This window comes from Aotus nancymaae, unplaced genomic scaffold, assembly GCF_030222135.1.
Source record: "Aotus nancymaae isolate 86718 unplaced genomic scaffold, 86718_ANA_hifiasm-v0.15.2.pri h1tg000025l, whole genome shotgun sequence".
NCBI lineage: Eukaryota > Metazoa > Chordata > Mammalia > Primates > Aotidae > Aotus > Aotus nancymaae.
Window position 1 is genome coordinate 24364785 of NW_026988438.1, and position 18660 is coordinate 24383444.

At 43.3% G+C, this 18660-nt stretch overlaps 1 long non-coding RNA gene across 1 annotated transcript; it reads left to right on the plus strand.

The window, feature by feature from the left end:
• Window positions 1–691: 691 nt before the first annotated feature.
• On the plus strand, window positions 692–15773 carry LOC105723338 (uncharacterized). Its single transcript, XR_001108805.2, has 5 exons — window positions 692–4440; window positions 5918–6067; window positions 9803–10705; window positions 11826–11912; window positions 13801–15773. It is a non-coding gene; the product is annotated as an uncharacterized LOC105723338 (long non-coding RNA).
• Window positions 15774–18660: the final 2887 nt, after the last annotated feature.

Genomic DNA, 18660 nt, shown 5'->3' on the forward strand with positions numbered 1-18660 from the left:
TTAGAGGGTGGAATCTATAGCCCTATTTCCTAGACCACTTTACTGGAGAATTCTAGGCTGTTTAAAATCTCCACTGAATATTCTTGAAGAGAAGGAGAAAAAGAAGGGAAACCCTTATCTGCTCTGATTTAGTATCCTCGAGTCTGACCCACCCCTGCACTACACTAAAGTCAGTGAACAAAGAGTGTCCTTTAGCTCATCCCTTGAATCATCTGTTCTATCCTGACCTCAGCACTGGGCCCCGTCCCATGCTCCCTGACCTGGTATGTGAATGTGACTTTCTCAGTCACAGTGTCTAGCATCCTCCAAGGACTTGGGTTTGTGCTACTTGTGGGTTCTTCCCCTGCAGACTTTTTTTTTAGCTTTAAAAACATTTTTCTAATTGTGATAAAATACACACAACAGAAAATATAACATTTTAAGTGTAGAGTTTAGTAGCATTAAGTACACTCACATTGTTGTGCAACCATCACCAACATAGCTCTAAAACATTTTCGTCTTCCCAAAACTCTGCGTAACCATTAAACAGTAACTCTCTGTTCCCCTTTGCCCCCAAGCACCTGGAAACCACCATTCTACTTTGTGTCTCTATGAATTTGAATGCTCTAAGTACTTCATGCTAGTGGAATCATACACGATGTAGCCTTTTATGTCCGGCTACTTTCACCTGGCATAATGTCGTCAAGGTCCAGCCATGTTATAACAGATGTCAGCATTTCATTCCTTCTTAAAGCTGAATTACATTCCATTGTATGTGTGAGAGATGAGAAAGCTCTTCTTCAAAGTTTATATCTTAACTACATTATAAGGAGTTACAATCTATTGCTCTATGGCCATTATTTGCTATTAGCATAAACATACATCCATATATATATACATACATATATTCTCTAAATCAGCTACTCTTAAATGAGATATCTTGACTCACTCAGCATGTCTGAATGGAACTGGGCAAGCTCCAAACCCTGGTACATGCCATTCCTCATTTGGAAAGCTTCCTGGCCTTCTTCTGAGTAGCTTCCTCTTCTTCCTTGTCTTCTTTCCCCCTTTTCTATTCAGAAAATTTCCAAGTTTTTAGCCAATTGGGTCAAGCATAGAATGTGAGGTTCCGTTTTGGCCAGTGGAAACTGGACACAGCATAGGGTGATTGAGTCAGGTTATGAAAGTTATCAATGTCCCTGTTCCTTTGTTCAGGGGTCCCCTTGTGGCAAGACTGACGGCAAGTTGCACCCTTCCTGCAGGAAGTAAACTAGGCTTGCTGAGGGATCCATGGTCTCAGTGTGGATTCTTCCCAACATTATAAACCCGTTTCCAACATATGGATATGCCACATTTTGCTTTTTCATTCATGCATCAGTGAAAACTTGATTTGCTTGTACCTTTTGGCTAAAGCAAATAATGCTGCTATGAATATCAGTATACACATATCTCTTCAAGATCTTATTTTCAATTCTTTCAATTCTGGTATATCCCAGAGTAGAGTTACTGGATCATATGGTAATTCTATTTTTAATTTTTAGAAGTTCTACCATATTGTTTTCCATAATAGCTGCACCATTTTACATTCCCATCAACAGTGCACAATGGTTCCAATCTCTCCGCTTGCTTGCCCACATCTGTTATTTTCTGTGTGTGTGTTTTCTTAATAGTAGCCATCCTAGTAAGTGTGAGGTGGCATTTCACTGTCATTCTGCTGAGCTTCTTGACTAGGTCACCCAGTATCTGCCCTTCTTGACTACCCAGCCCCAGGAAGCAGCCTGCCATGCTAAAGTCTTGGCTGGACCTCGAGAAAGAGACTGAACATAGCAGGAGGACAATAGTTCTTAGCACTCATAATAGCTACCTGATACTGTCCATTTGTTGAGCCAAATTGTTTATAAATCTAAGATATATAATATTTGATGTGCACAGTTAAGATACAGACCTGTGAGAAGGGAGTGATCAAAAAGATGATGACTTACCAAGTGTTAGATTTCTGTGAATGAGCACCATCTCCAATTCTCCATTGCAAACTAGAGAAGTCCTCTCTCAGGAGGTTATGCAGCTGTAGGGCTCTTTATGTTATATGTAGCATGACAGTAGAATAACTATAATGACAGGATAGAAAAATAGGGAGTAAATGAAAAAGGCAGACTGGCAGACTGGGGTTCATGTTGGTGGGGAGATGACAGGGGCTGAAATAAAACAGAAACCACAATTTCCAAAACATAAGCCTCACTTACAAAGCAGGCCAGTTTCTCCCGACCACACCATGGTGGGCGTCACAGACAGACTAAGTTCAAACTTTGAAACACCAGCTCTTGTAGGCCCATTTTGTTCTCAGATAAGACCATAGAGAAATTGACCTGTCAGTAACTCCCCACAGACTTATGCATCCCAAAGATAAGTAAGACCACCTACTTTCCTAGAAACTCCCCAGTTTACAGAATATGATGAAATCCTGCCAACACCATCCTGTGACTAACTCCAGCCCCCTAAGCTTTATTGGGTGCCCTTCCTTTAATCCTCCCTTTTGAGATGCCTCAAATTTCCCCACAGTGTGCAGTTTCTCTTGCTATCTGCCTAACTTTGTTGTCTACAGATGTGTCCCAGGTGGTCTTAGGCTATAGGACATTGAAGAGCATTAAATTACACACAATGCCTAAAGCAAGTTCTCTGCAACTCTATGGCTCTGGAAATGATCAAAGCCTCTCTTTCTGGCCACCTCTCGATTTCCCCTCCCCAGCTCTTACTTTCTCCATTGTCTTCCTCCAAGCTCCTGAAATGCCACACTGGATACCTGGTACTTATACTTTTATTTATGGAGGCTTCTTACAAAAATGAATAATTAACATCATAAGAAAATTCTCAGGCTGACCTGGGAATAAAGCAATCAAGACCACATTAAAATTATATCTTTTTTTCCCAAGACTCATTAAGGAGCTGTGAGAAAATCAGTACAACAACCTGTTGTGGAATCCCAGTGTAATGTTTAACTAATTTTCTGCCTTCGAGCAATATCCCCACCATTAGCTTTCTTTTTTCTTTACTGGCAGTTTCACTTAATCTCTTTAAAGTGACATAATGAAAGAGTGAAAAGAAAATGTACCCTATGGTCCTGCAGCCACCCTCTTCAGCTCCACTTTCTGACTCCTGGCCAGGAAACTGCCAGCTCTGTTTTCCCAAGTCCAAGGGGAGGTGGGTACCCCTTCTGCTCACTCCTACTCCTTCCCCAAATCACTCTCCCTTCTTTCTGGACTTGGCTTAATTTACTGGGGAGAGTGACTGATCCTTCCTGGCTGCCTGGGGTAGAGCCTAGACCCCTTATTCGTACCTCCCTGCTTCTCTCTCATCCACAATGTTGTTTTGAACACAGTTTTGTTCCCTTATCCTTCCTTGCTCCTGGCGGAATTGATGGGTATGGAGGAGGTAAACCAGTCCCTCCATGGCAAATTTCAACTGAGACAGAGAGGAACTTGGCCCTGAAACATGTAAGCTCAGGAGCTGTTAGTGGCTTTCCCAACAAAAATCAGGGCAAGGACAGTCCAAAGCCAAAGGGAAGAATGAAGTAGAGGCTCAGAGGAAAATAGAAAGGACACTCTTCCTGGGCTCTTTACTGTGTCCCCAGTCCAGCCCTGTGCCTTCCCTGGATCCTGCAGTCTGTGTTCTCGGAATCTATGAGCCTCTGCAGTGCCCTTCCATTGCATTTGCTCAAGTCAGTTCCTGTGGCTTTCTGTAACTTACAACCAGAAAAGCCTGAGAAAAGTGCCTAGCTTCTAAAGCTCAGTTTCATAGCCCAGGAGAGCTTCACTCCCTATAAAAGGTGAGCATGTTCCCTGGCCTCAGTAACTGCACCAACCGCCTTGGGAAGCCATCCCTGCTCCCTGATCTAACCAGCCTTTCTTGGCTCTGAGCTCCCTCCCTCTCCTGTCAGGCTTCTGCCATGGCCCTTAGCCCTTCAGCCTGAGATCCCTCGCAAGCCTTTCTAAGAGATCCCACTGGCAGGTAAGGGCTGGATCATCCCACTCCAGGCCCCTCCTTCCTCATCATTGTTGCCACATGTACTGGGGTGCACACGCTGCCAGCTTGCTTAGGTTAACAAGAGGTTGCTTCCTTATTTTCTACTAATGTTAGGAATTTTCCGTTCATCCCGTGCATAATATGCAAGGCGGTTACACTTTAAACTTGCCAGTTAGTAATATCTCTCTCTCTGTGGTTTGGTGTCTTCTTTTTGGGGTGGCCAGGCTGCTTGTGCATCAATGCTTGATCGTCCAGATCTTCCCACCCCTTCCTTTTCAAGATGACCTCTGGGTTTGGGGAAACTGGGGAGTTCAGGGCAGTGAGGAGGAATGGACCCTGACTCTACTTATTTGGTTCCTGTAGTCCTTCGGCATCCTGAAAAGGACCACACGTGGATGGCCCCTACACCATGCTGACCTCTGGGACTGAAATCTGTAGCTGGTGAGTTTGCAGTTGATCTCTGGGCTCCATCTCAACCCCATAGCCCTCCACACAGCTTTGGCCTCAACCTGGTCCTTGCTGCCGCCCTGACCTGGGTACTCTGCCCTGCCCCCATAGGTACAGGATCTCTTTGCCCCTGGAATAGCAGACCTCACCAGCCACATCCGCAATAACTTCTGCTTCTTCTACAGGCTGTATGTAAGCCTTGTGAATGCTGACCCAGGCTCCCTGCCACATCTGCTGCACCACACTGTCCACTCACTGCAGGCACCATGCCCAGGGTCCCAAACACCACACTTTCCACTCTGCTACAGCCACCACTCTTAGGATCCCAAACAGGAAACCCCTCTGCTCCTGGCTATCCTCTCAGTCCTTCTAATACCTGGGAACCTTGGTTTTGGTCTGAGAGGAGGAGTCATATATCTCTGACTTTGTGCTCACCTGTCTCTGACCCTCTTCTTCCACTTTGCTGCCTCCAAAAGGGACATGCTTCTCCTCACCCCCCATTTTGTCTGACCTGAAACCCTCTTAGGTAATTTTATTTCCCTTACCTAGGCCAGTGCATCTCCAGGCCTAGGTGCCCAAGGCAAAGCGTCTACGGAAGGAGTTACATGCTGAATCCTCCAGTTTCAATCAATATGAAAGCTGCAGAACAATTAAGAGTAGGGATCGGCCAGGCACAGTGAGTGGCTTATGCCTGTAATCTCAGCACTTTTGGAGGCCAAGGCAGGCAGATCACCTGAGGTCAGGAGTTCGAGGACAGCCTGGCCAACATAGTAAAACCCCATCTCTACTGAAAATACAAAAATTAGCCGGGTATGGTGGTGCGCACTTGTAATGCCAGCTGCTCAGGAGGCTGAGACAGGAGAATCTCTTGTACCCAGGAGGCAGAGGTTGCAGTGAGATTGTGCCACTGCACTCCAGCCTGGGCAACAAGAGAAAAACTCTGTCAAAAGAAGAAAAAGGGGGGACCAAAAGTAAAAATATGTTGATTTCACAGTCCCCAAATATTATACCTATTAAACCTATATTGAATGCCTAGTACGTCTCTGGAGTTTTATATACATTTTAGTTAATGAATATTATATTTTGCATCATATTATATATTTTATATGTTACATTTTATAGCTGGCTTACCTAGCAGGTATCGTTAGCATCATTTCGTAGATAAGGAAATGACCAGATAGGTTAAATTGCAAGTGTGTGGAGGCAGGATTCAGACTTAGATATGTATAATTCCCAAGCTTTCTTCATCACAGCACACCGTCTTCTGGGCGTCTGGTACCTTCATCCAGCCCTAGTTGCCATATGGAACATGCTCTCCTCCTGTTAACTGATCAATCAGATGACAAAAGAATGAGTGAAGGAATTTCCACCACAAACCCAAAGACATCTTGGTATATCCAAAGGACGGGAGAGATAAATAAAAATTTCACTGTGATTTTTAAGTAATGTTTTATTCTATTATGCTTTGCAGCTAACAATTGAAGCACTTTTGTGTAATATCTCATCTGGCCATTGTAAGGATCAAGTGAGGGAGAGGAGAGGGCAGATGTTATGAAGCTCATTTTACAGTGGAAGAAACTGAGGCCCAGAACGCATCAAGAGGCACACAGCAATATGACTGGTAAGCAGTCTTCTAATTGCATCTCTTTCCACCTACGTATGACATGGCACTGACTGATACCAAAAAACTTGTAAGATTTAGGTCTAATAACACAGTGACAACCCCGTTTATGTGGGTAATGCTTACCCAGATGCCCAGCTATGCTGAACACAGATGAGAAAGGGAATGTAGGTGAAAAGAAATAAATCGAGTGTCTTTAGGGTTAAAATAGATGCCACAGTAAAACCCTGAGAGGTTATGTGGTTCCTTGATAGAAGATTCCCTTGAGCTTTCATTCAAAGCCTATTTTCTCTTTTTTTAAAGCCAATTATAATTTGTTTGGTTTTTAGCCTATAGCAGATTAAAGAAAGCAAATGGGAGCAGGGAGGCATGCATGTTATCTACAAGAAGATAGTGAGGGAGGAGACAGGCAGAACATAAAAAACGTGCACCAGAGCTAAGAAAGCGTAACAATCTAGAGCCAGTCAGTGAGGAGAAACAACCACTCAGACCTAAATGAACTCCAGCCTGTCTTCCCTTGTAGATATTGCAGAGGACAGAGCAAAGTAGACTGGGAAGTCTGATCTTGCTTCTACTTTAACCCTTTGTTCTTTTTGAATCAAATGGTTAATAACTGTATCAGTTTCCAGTTGCTGCTGTAATAAATTACAATAAACTTAATATTTTCAAGTAACACAAATTTATTATCTTATAGTTCTGGAGGCGAGAAACACAAAATGGGACTTACAGGCTAAAATCAAAGCATGGGCAGAGCTGTACTCCTTTTGGAGGCTCTGTGAGCGAATCCATCTCCTTGCCTTTCCAGCTTTCAGAGGCTGCCTTCATTCCTGGCACATAATCGCTTCCTCTCATTGCTCCAACCCCTGTTTTCATGATCAGGCCTCCCATTCTTACTTCAAGCTTTCTGCCTTATAATTATATAGATGCTTATGATTATACAGTACCTATCCAGACAGTCCAGGATAATCTCCCTACTTCAATATCTGTACCATTCTAAACACCTGCACAATCTCTTTTGCTATGGAAAATAGTATATTCACAGATTCCAGGATTAGAACATAAACATCTCTTGGGGGTGATTAAACAGGCTACCACATTAGCAAATGAATTCCATAAACAAAGAATTTCATAGCTAATGTCACCACTCTACTCTTTGGAGTCACTGGCCATCACTCCCTGCCCATCCTAGGCTCCCTGCTTGGAGACTCCCTGCTTGGAGAGGGGCCTCCACCAATCTCCAGTGTTTTTAATTTTGAGTCATGGCTGAAGAAAGCCAGAGAGAAAATAGGAGAAAAAAGGGAGCTGAAAATGGAGGCAAAATCCACGTGTTGGAGACCTAGATGGCCCCCTTCAAGTAGCTCAGACCTGGCAGCTTGTGCTGGGCTTGCGGAATATTCCCTCTCAAGAGGTGAAATACCTCGGAAAGCACCCCCAGCACGAGTAGGGCTCGTGAGTCTGCGGGGCTGGGCCACTAGTGTTCACCTGACCACACCAGCTGCCCCCACTACAACTTCTTGTATCAGGAAATTAATGACATGAGGCCTTTTTATCTGTTCCTAATTGATCACCTTATGTAAAGAATCTTAGGCTGGGTGCAGTGGCTCATGCCTGTCATCCCAACACTGGGAGGCAGAGGTGGGAGGATCGCTTGAGCCCAGCAGTTTGAAATCAGTCTGGGCAACATAGGGAGACACATCACTGCAAAAAATGTTAAAATTAGCCAGGTATGGTGGCATGTGCCTGTAAGTCTCAGCTACTCAGGAGGCTGAAGTGGAAGGATGGCTTGAGCCTGAGAGGTCAAGGCTCCAGGAGCCATAATAACACCATTGTACTCCAGCCTAGGTGACAGTGAGACCCTGTCTCAAAACTAATCCAAAAACAAAAAATCTTATGTTTTACGGTGTCACAGACCCCTTTGAGAATCTGATGAAAGCTATGGATCCCCTTTCCAGAAAAAAAGCACCTAATACAAGCACACTGAAATATACACATGAATTTAAAAAATCATAGACCCCTGAAATTAACTTGTTTATTTTCATGGATCCCAGGCCAAGAACCTCTGGCCGGAAGCTCTTACTTTTCTCAAGCTCTAATTCTGAATTCCATATATGTGCAATTTCTGCAAAACAAAGTTTTCCTCTTTAATTTTAGCCACTTAGATTGAGATATTGCGTGAAAACCTTGGGGACACCTGTTTTTGTATTAGCATCATTATACAAGCTCTTCCTCCTGAGCAAGGTCACTGGAGTGAACCTCAGTCCCTGGGCTGTGCTGTTGGCACGAGATATGTGGGAAACCCCAGCCCAGGCCTGGTTTCCTTCTTCAAGCCAGATACCATGTACTGGCTTTCATTTCTTCTTTCCAGTTTGTGGGAATAAAACCAAAGTTCCTTTGTACATTCACTTTACATGTTCCAATATGCTCTTTTGTTTAAGTTTGCGTTCCTCTTTTTGTCTTTTGCAAAATCTGCTGACTACCACATCTTGGCCATTCGGAGAAGAACAGGTGGATGCTTACCAGTGTGGCCAACATGGCAAAACCCCATGTCTACTAAAAATACAAAAAATAGCCAGGCATGGTGGTGTGTGCCCATAGTCCCAGCTACTAGGGAGGCTGAGGCAGGAGAATTGTTTGAACCTGGGAGGTGGAGGTTGCAGTGAGCCAAGATTGTGCCACTGCACTCCAGCCTAGGCGACAGGCAAGACTCTGTCTTAGAAAAAAGAAAAAAGAAAGAAATATGTATGATTTTCTGCAAAAGCCACATGTTGGCATTGAACAGAAAATTCTAACAATTTCATTTGTAATTGTCGTAATTGGTCACTGAAACATTCTGACTTTCATCAATGCACTATTTCCTTATATTTGTATTAAAAATTCACATCTGAAAGAAAACGGAGAGGAAAGGCTACTACCTGATTATTTCCATCCATATCATATAATTTAAGATCTATGACTCCATGAACATAAAAGACCTAAGTTTTAGGCTAGCAGTGACAGCATGAAAGGTTTCTGTTTTTGTTGATTGAGAATGAACTATTTCTCTCCATAACATAAGCACATTATTTGTGGATGCCATGCACTTACCTACTTGTCCTTGTTGTGACCGTTATAAACCTGCGTGAGTCACTTCTGCATGCGCACCTTGAGGCAGCCCACCAAAAATAGCCTTTAAATAGGTCTGTTTTAAAGTCTGAGCAATTTCTCAATCAAAGAGCAGAAGGAAAGCTTCTAAATCTGAAATTAAGATTTCTTATATCATGACCTGTAGCCATGAGGTTTTCTGACCCCTCCAGAAGAGAACTCTTATCAGGGTTTTTGAAGCAAGGTGCTGGCTGGTTGCTTTACCTGCTAGGTTTGCAGAGAGACAACTTCATATGAGCCTTGTGACAGGAAACACCTGGTTAGATGATCCCATTGTCTTGTGGCTTGAACTCTGGGAAAGAAGAGGCACTGGACAGGGCAGTGAGGAGGTGGTGGTTCTGGAGGAGCTACACCACTCCTGAGTGTATTCCAGCAAAGCAGTGAATGCCAGGGGAATGGATGGTCTAGCCAATGTCCTGCAAGAGTCTGGTTCCAGGAGAAGATCGAGGGATGAGATCTGAAGACAGAGTCGCTCTGGATCAGAGCAAACTGGGCAGGTGGAACAGGTGCTAGTGACTCTAGGTCATACCCAAGACACCAGCTAATTTTTTAGGCATTAATACAGACATCATGAGCATTTGCATTTTTTTCCAGGAGTCGGGAAGAGGCATCGGAATGATTCAAAACTCTGGTTCTGCCCTAGAGTGACTTCAAGCTGAAGACATTCTAACTCAGAGGGCCTCAGCTGCAGAACCAACTGGACTCCAGTTGCAGACCAGTGAGGATGATAATGCTTGCAAGACCAAGATGGACAATGTTGAAATGGCCTCAAGCCTGCTACTAAGACTGGCCCCTGTCGGGGAGAATATTTGGTCCAGTATTCAGAGTCTAAAGGGTAGAGAGAGTGAGGATTTGTTTCAGGCAGATAACAATAACCCTGAAGGTCCAGTCCAGCTGGCAGGGCATACCTGAGATGCAGGCAGCAGGTAACATGCAAAGTCAGATGCACAATGGGATATGGTTTGAGAAATTAGTGACACCCCCTCAGTGAGATTTCCACTACCATCTGTGGGATGGGGGACTGAGGCCATTCTAGCTCCTTAGGAAGGGGCAAGAGCTCGCTGGATGCAGGGGCCTGGTGTGTAAGAGTATTGGGTGGGAATCAGATCAGGCGAGGACCAGGAGAGATTGGCAGGGGGCTGAGGGTCAGGCCTAGACACTGAGCCAGCAGGCAGCACAGAGGGCCCGTGACACCACGGCTCATCCCAAGCACAAAGCCCTGAGATGGACTAGTCCCTAATTTCAGACCTCTAGCTGTGGATAGCTGACATATTTTCTTTCTCTGGGATAAATTAGATGAGGACCTGGGAGGACCGCATTTTCTGGGAGAAGCCCTGGAATACAAGATTTAATATACTTAAAGGGAGCTCACATTCTCATCAACCTGGAGCAACACACCTGGGAATGTCTGAGTTGGCCTAAAAGTCTCAGCCAAATCCAGACCTATCTAAGGAATGTGGAAGCTGAAACCAACTTCACCTGGATCTTTGCCTCGTGGTAACATCCTTGCCCTATGAGTTGCTGCCTGCATATATGGAAGTAGAAGAGAGTAGACATTGTTTTAGACAAACATATAACATAAATGATTTTTACTATGGAATTAAATAATTATGTAGATACACTAGAGCAAAGTTATTTTATCTGGATTGTATTTTGACCTGTGCATCCTATTAAACAACAATCTTTTTTGAAAAATTTACCCTCCTCCAAAACATTTATTCAATTAAAATGTGAATGACTAATATCGTAATGGTTCCTTGAAAGTGGGATATGGGAAATCAAGGCATTTGAAGGAATGTGGAAAGAAACAACAGAAAGGCTTCTGGTTTTGAAATTAGTAACCAGGCTTTCATTATGGCCTGGCCACGTCATCTCAAGTCCTTGGTCCTCGTTTTCTGTACTGTTCTGCCTGTGTTACCTGCTTCTAACCTGATTCAGGAGTCCTGGCCCCTTCCTTGACTTCTGGGGGTATGAGTGAAAACAAGACAGATGTCTCCCTTGCCAGCTCTGGGGAGACTCTATCAACCTTATGGTTGAGGGTGGATAATAGGTCATCCCAAACCCTGCTCCAGGGAGGAAATGTTGACAAAGAATTCTACAACCTCAGTCCCCACTCCTGTTGTGACATGTTCAACAAGCCCCAGATCGATAACTTCACCTCCCTGCCTCACTTTCCTTCCCCTGCCCCATCACAGTAACAACACACAGCCCAAAACAAGCAATGTCCGTATTATTAGGAGACTTGAAAAGTGTGAGCCAAAAAATGTAACCTTTGCCCCAATGTGAAGATCCTTGTCATTGAAGGTTTCCTGTTCTTCTTTTCTGATTCTGGGTTAATGTTCTTTTGGGACATGCAGCAATTACTCTGATCACTAGAAAAGTCCAGTGCTTTTGGAATGATTTGATCCAGATTGAAGAACTCTAACGCTCCCCAAAGCAGAAGCACCTAAGAAATAACGCAGGTCTGCCAATGCCCTTAACAATCTGCATGAGACCGACTGGCTGACTCCAACCTCCAATCTCATACCCTGTTCTGATGATCTACTTTTACGTACAAATGACCCCAACATTTAGCGGCTTACAACAACGACCATTTTATTCTCTTTTTTATTGACAGGCTCAACTGGGCGATTCTTCTGCTTCAAGTCGTGTCAACTGGGAGACGTGGACACAAAAAAATACTTGAAACTTTATATAATAAAAGGTAATGCAAAATGATAGAGTCACTTTTATTTCCTTTTATTAAGGGAACAGATTTATTTTTGCTTCCATTTAAGATATGGAGTTCATTTCTTCTCTTGAATGTTACGAACAAGATAGAACTTTTGGTCCCATGAAATTCACTAATGTAATTACTTGAAAAAACGATGCATTTTAGAAATATCGATTGGTGACACACTTAAACAACTTCCATGGAAAACTGCCTTACTTCAAGTCTTTCTCAGAGCCTATGGACAAATAATGAAAACAAGTTTGGGACCGTATGTGGTGGCTCACGTCTGTAATCCCAGCACTTTGGGAGGGCGATGCAGGCGGATCACCTGCGGTCAGGAGTTTGAGACCAGCCTGGTCAATATGATGAAACCCCATCTGTACTGAAAATACAAAACTTAGCCAGGCATGGTGGCAGGCCCCTGTAATCCCAGATACTTGGGAGGCTGAGGCAGGAGAATCGCTTGAACCTGGGAGGTAGAGGTTGCAGTGAGCTGACCTCGTGCCACTGGACTCCAGCCTGGGTGACAAGAGTGAAACTCTGTCTCAAAAAAGAAAAGAAAACAAGTTTGCATCTGCGTAATTAGCAATTGACTTCATATTTATATTTCTATTATTTGGACCAGTAACATCTCTTTAAAATAGTGATATTTTCTAATTTCTTTTATTAAAAATTTATTTTATTTTATTTAATAGGTTCCAGGATGCAAGTGCAGGACGTGCAAGTTTGTTACATAGTTAAATGTGTGCCATGGTAGAGTCCCTTTTTTTTTTTTTTTTTTTTTTTTTGAGACGGAGTTTCTCTCTTGTTACCCAGGCTGGAGTGCAATGGCGCGACCTCGGATCACCGCAACTTCCACCTCCTGGGTTCAGGCAATTCTCCTGCCTCAGCCTCCTGAGTAGCTGGGATTACAGGCACGCGCCACCGTGCCCAGCTAATTTTTTGTATTTTTAGTAGAGACGGGGTTTCACCATGTTGACCGGGATGGTCTCGATTTCTTGACCTCGTGATCCACCCGCCCCGGCCTCCCAAAGTGCTGGGATTACAGGCGTGAGCCGCCGCGCCCAGCAGTAGAGTCACTTTTAAAAGCACTCTTTGGGGTTTGGGTGGAAAGGAAAACTGCAGGCCAATTCAAACTGACCCTCCAGGCTTCAGTCCCTTAAGACATCAGGTACCAGGTCCCCGTCCTATGGTCTCACTTCACTTGGCCAACTCTGCAATCTCCACTTAGGGCAGCGTTCTCCTCCCACCTGAAAGGAATCTCAAGACTGTTAAAAAGTAATTCGTCCCAGCTAAAAGCAGTTTGGGTATCTCTGAGCTGCTGAAAGAGGACCTGGTGCGGCAGGTGCAGAGGTCAAGGACCCTCTGTGTCTTCTCTCTCTGGCAGGTGAACATCCGTCTGGCTGCCCCCTTCCCCCCCGCTCCTCAGAGCAGCTCTGCTTGAGAGTCTGAGCTCAGTTAGGTAACACTAGTGCTGCGCTTCTCCATTCCTCCGGCCAGGGTCAAGCCTGAAGTCTTTAGGGAAATGAACTTTGTCATCTTTTTACAAAAATTGTAGCAGAAGAGGAGGAAATTGCACTACTTCAGACTTTACAGCCTGACAACAGAACACTCTCACTTCCTGTTTTCTCTCTGCCCGGTCTCGGGACACCTCTCAAATACTAACTTGATGCTCTGCCCTCACTGTATCCTTTGCTGATCTGATTCCTCAACATTCGCATCAGGGTTTAGTTCTGAGACACAAATTTGCTGTCTTTAATGCACTTCCTTTACATAATGCTCCTGAGAACACTTTTTTAAAATCCCCATCTATTTTACTGTATTGGTATAATATCTAACATTGCCTCATTTTCTCTGTTTTGCTCACGTTTCCCCCCAGGAACATTTGAGTATCTGCCACGAGTCAGCTACATAGTCTACGGTGATGATGCTCAATAACCTGCTCTCCAGGAACGCAAAGCCAATAGAATAATCAGATAAGCACCTTAATGATCAAGTGCCTGGGCGTGGCACTGACAAGGCAAACACTTGTGCTTGGCAAGGGATAGGGAAGGTTTCTAAGAAGAAGACTTGAAGGAAAAGGAGGCGTTGTCCTGGGAGATAAGGAGAAGGAGGTCCAGGCAGGTGAAAGCTCATGCAAAGGCACTGAGGCATGAAGAGCTGGGAGTGTTTTGGAGCATCCTAGGTAACTCCGTGTGACCGTACACAGGGCACGTGTGAATAATTAGGAATGTGCCCAGAGAGACGAGCGGGTTCCAGATGTTGAAGAGTTCTGTGAATCCTTCTGAGGTATTTGCTCTCTATCTGGAGGGCAAGGGGGAGCTCTGACAGCAATAGGGTGATATGACCAGCAATATATGATATCACCAGCAATAGGGTGACATGACCTATTGTGTTTTAGATTCAGAATAGCGCTTTTCTTTAATTTTATATTTTAATTGTGCTCCTGCATCTTTCTTTTTCTCTAAAAGCCTACATTATCTTAACAAAAGGTCATTTAGGGATATATTTATAGTGCCTATTTTCCAAAATCTATAAAAGGATATTCATCCCCACTGCGATTTCCTCCCATCACCCAACTCTTCCATTAAAGCACTTGGCAGGTGTTTGGATGTGAATTCAACATTTTGAGCTCTTGCTCTGGGCTAAGCACCATGTAAAGCAATTTAATGATCTTCTCTCCTTTCCTCTCATCCTATTTGTTCCCTAAGTCCTGGTACAATGACTTGGAAATATCAGAAAGAGAGACCTTTAGCCCTCCTGCAGGAACTTCAAAGAAGCCAGCAATAAACTGGTCTGAGCTTACACTGTGCATTTGGGGCAGCTGAGGGGTTGATCCCTCCTGCCCATGCAGTAAAATAGTCACTGTTCACTGCAGTGCAGGTCAGTTCTCAGCATTGCCATTTGTTTAGCCACTTCACCTCTCAGATCATTCAACCACAACTAGCCTACTTTGGCCATATCATTTAAGAATTCCATACAAGTGCAGTGTTCTGCATTCTACATCTGAACCATAAAGCTATTTTTAACACTTTGTTCATGTTTAATTTGAAGCTTACTGGATTTTACTTGGGCTTCATCCATGAACCTATCCCCAGAGATTTAACTAATATATTTTTTTAAGGTAGTGTCAAACCGCCATTAAGGCAGGAGCCTATGTATTATTCACAATAGCCCTCCAATCACAGGTTAGCCTGACTCATCTGAGTCTCAGGCGAGATTTTCATGAAGATTTTTGTCAGCTCTTATTTTCATGAGCTCCCAAGGACGAAGATTGGAGGTAAAAGTGGGAACATCTATCTGCCCAGCATTCAAAGAAAACCCCACTGGGGAAAACAGGTAGGACCGTGTGCTTCCTCTCACCTTCCAAAAACTCATAATACACAGTAATCAAACATATCTAATTTAGACAAAACATTTACATATTTTATATATGATGTACATGGTGGACAGTTAATTCCCAGCATCCTATGTTTCTTTTTTATTTTTTGCTAAACACTTTGCCAACATCTTCCCTTGGAATTAAGAGTGGCCATATGGTGCTATTTCTCAGCATCCCTTGCAACTAGGCATGGCCAATGAGATGTTAGCAAAGTGTCAGGGGAGACTTTTGGGAGAAGCTCCTATAAGTGAAGGTGTAAGCTCCTGGAACACAGACATGATGACTAGAGCTCTAGCAGTCCTTTTAGACCTTTAGCTCGTCTTAAGGATCCAAGTCAGCCCTAAAAGAGTGGGACAAGAAATTAGGAGTTTAGATCACTGAAGACATCATGGGATTGCCATACCAGCTCTGAATTGCCCACCTCTGGACGTAAATGAATGAATAAATAAACGTCAAGCTTGTTTATGCTATATTTATTTTGTTTTATTCTGTTATGTGCATTGAAAATTAACTCTATGCTTTGGAGGGTTAGGTAAAGGTAGCTTAATCCCACCCTGCCCCCAATTTGTAGCATATGTACATCTAAAGCCCTCCCCAAGATATTATACTTGCTAATGCCTGAGGTATATGTTTGCATGGCCGTTCCACCTTTGCACTTGTTTCTACTTGTGTCTCCTTAGCTCTGTCTTCCTCTGATTCAAACATCTCAGCTTCCTCATTGGTTTCCACAAAAAGCCATTCACATTCTGGGCAAAGCATCATTTCTCCCATGCATAGCACAGCAAACTTACAAATTTATATAAGACCTTCCTATTAGCTCTGGTCTTGTTGCCCCCACTCCACCTCCCAACACTTCTCTCGTGGCTCTTTAGCCAAGAAGAATCTGGTATCTCATCAGTTTCTGCTTCTCCCTTCTCTCTATCCATTCTCTACTCTTATCGCCTCCATGTGTCCAAATTCTTCCACATTACATAAAAAAGCAATTCACTCGCCATGGCTCCTTTCCCCAAACTTTCTACCAGGTGCCCAACAGGCAAAAGAACTTCCATTTAATATAATTCATTGTCTTTAGAAGAAAATTGTGATTATATATGGCATACTTTTCCCAATATATGTAATGTTTCTAAATATTGAATGAAAGTGTCACAAAAACCCCTTTCTTAATGGGTGTGAATATATCTCTAAAATGGCTATCATCAAAAAGACAAAAATAACTGATGGTGGTAAGGATGCTTTGAAAGGGCACCACTAAAACACCGTTAGTGGGATTAGAAATGGTACAGCCCACTATAGGAAACAGTATGGAGTTTCCTCAAACAACTAAAAATAGATCTAACATATAATCTTTCTTTTGAATACATACTACTGGATATGTATTCAAAAGAAAGAAAATCAGTATATTGGAAAGGTATATTGACATACTTTGTAGCATAAACTCATGTTTATTGAAGCACTAGTCACAGTAGTCAAGATATGAAGTCAACTTAAGTGTCCATCAACAGATGAATGGATAAAGAAAATGTGTTACATATAAACAATGGAATACTATCTGGCCACTAAAAAGAAGAAACCCCTGTCAATTGCATCAACATGGATGAAACTGGAGGTTATTATGTTAAGTGAAATATGCCAGGCACAGGAAGACAAACTTTGCATGTTCTCACCAATTTGTGGGAGCTAAAGAAGTTGATTTCATGGAGGTAGAGAATAGAGTGATAGATACCAGAGACTTGGAAGGGTGGAAAAGGGTGAATAAAGAGACATTGGTTAATGGGTACAAAAATACAGTTAGATGGAATAAGTTCTGGTTTTGAATAGCACAGTAGGATGACTCCAGTTAACAACAATTTAGGATATATTTCCAAATAGCTAGAATTTTAAATATTTCCAACACAAAGAAATGATACGTCTTTGAGATGACGGATATCCTAATTACCATAATTTGATTATTACACGTCGGATGCACATATCGAAACGTCACATGTACACCAGAAATATGTACAGTTATTATGTAGCAATTTTTAAAATATTGATTTAAAGACATTCCCCCAAAATTTCAATGCTGCCTGAAAAGAATAATGTGAATTCATTGTCTGCTTCACATTCATCTAACCGTTAATATTGTGTTTTTAAATTCATCTTGTCTCTCTAATTCTCACAGTTTTCTTTAATATTGGCATTATATGCCCTATTTTACAGTTAAAGAATTGGTGTTCTGAAAGGTGGAGCAGCTTGCCCAGGGCACACAGCTACTAGGAGGGGAAGCCACTATATAGGACCCCTATACTGAGCCCAGAACTCTTTTAATGAGCCCCCATGCATCCTCAGCATGGGTTAATTTACCCTATCCTTAGCAGAGAGCAGAAGCAGAGTAGAATGGGGCTAGTATTAATAAGCTCTGACCCAGGAGGAGAGGAGCAGCAGAGAGCCTGAGTTTGGTAGATGGGAACTGAGGACTACTATACACAGTCCTGGGCAGCCAGGAGTAACAGGGCAGTGTGGACCTGGGCCTTAGAGAAAGGATAAAGCCCAAGACAAGAGGTGTGTTGGTGACAGCGCCAGCTTTTACAGGATCTCCCATCACCCACCTCTTTTTTTTTTTTTTTTCTGATTAAGGAACTTGCTGTAGATGAGACGGTTGAGGCCAATGCAGGTCAAAAAAACACTGAACAAGCTAGACCGCAGATGCAGCACTTGGGGATCACAAAACAGCCTCCTGTGGCACAGGGGAGAGCAGTGGTTTGAATAGGAGCTCATTGAGCGAAATCAGTAACAAAGTGCTTCTCAGGAGAAATCTCATTTTCAAGAGCAGATTTTGTGATGATTCAAAATTGGAATATCTGACAGTGGGGGCCTACAGGGGAACATTCTCCAGGGCCTGACTAGTTGTTGTAAACCACAGGTAGGTCCAGGGCTTTTGGGGAAGCTGTGCAAAGATCCCGAGTCATTTGCACTCAGTACTTGATGAGCAAAGGCAGCCCTGTCAGAGGCAATGATATCAGCCAGTGTGAAGGACACCTGTGCAAATGGGAGGGTCCACCCCATCCTGGTGATGGAAAGGGATGTTCTGTTTGGTGGTCTGTGCATGCATGTACTTTGTTGCAGCTTCTGTTGGCAAAATCACTTTCTGGTTTCTGCATTCTTCCTTTGATCTTGCACAGTAAGAACTCGCCCTCCAAGCATGAAAATTTCTTCCATTTACTGAAAACCTATGTGCCAGGTACTACTATGGCATACCCCTACAAAGTAGATAGTCTCACTCTCTTTTCCAGCTGAGAACTCTCACCTCTGGAAACAGGTTGGGACTTGCTCCAATACTGCACAGGTAAGTCAGTGATGCCCACTGTGACCAGCCCC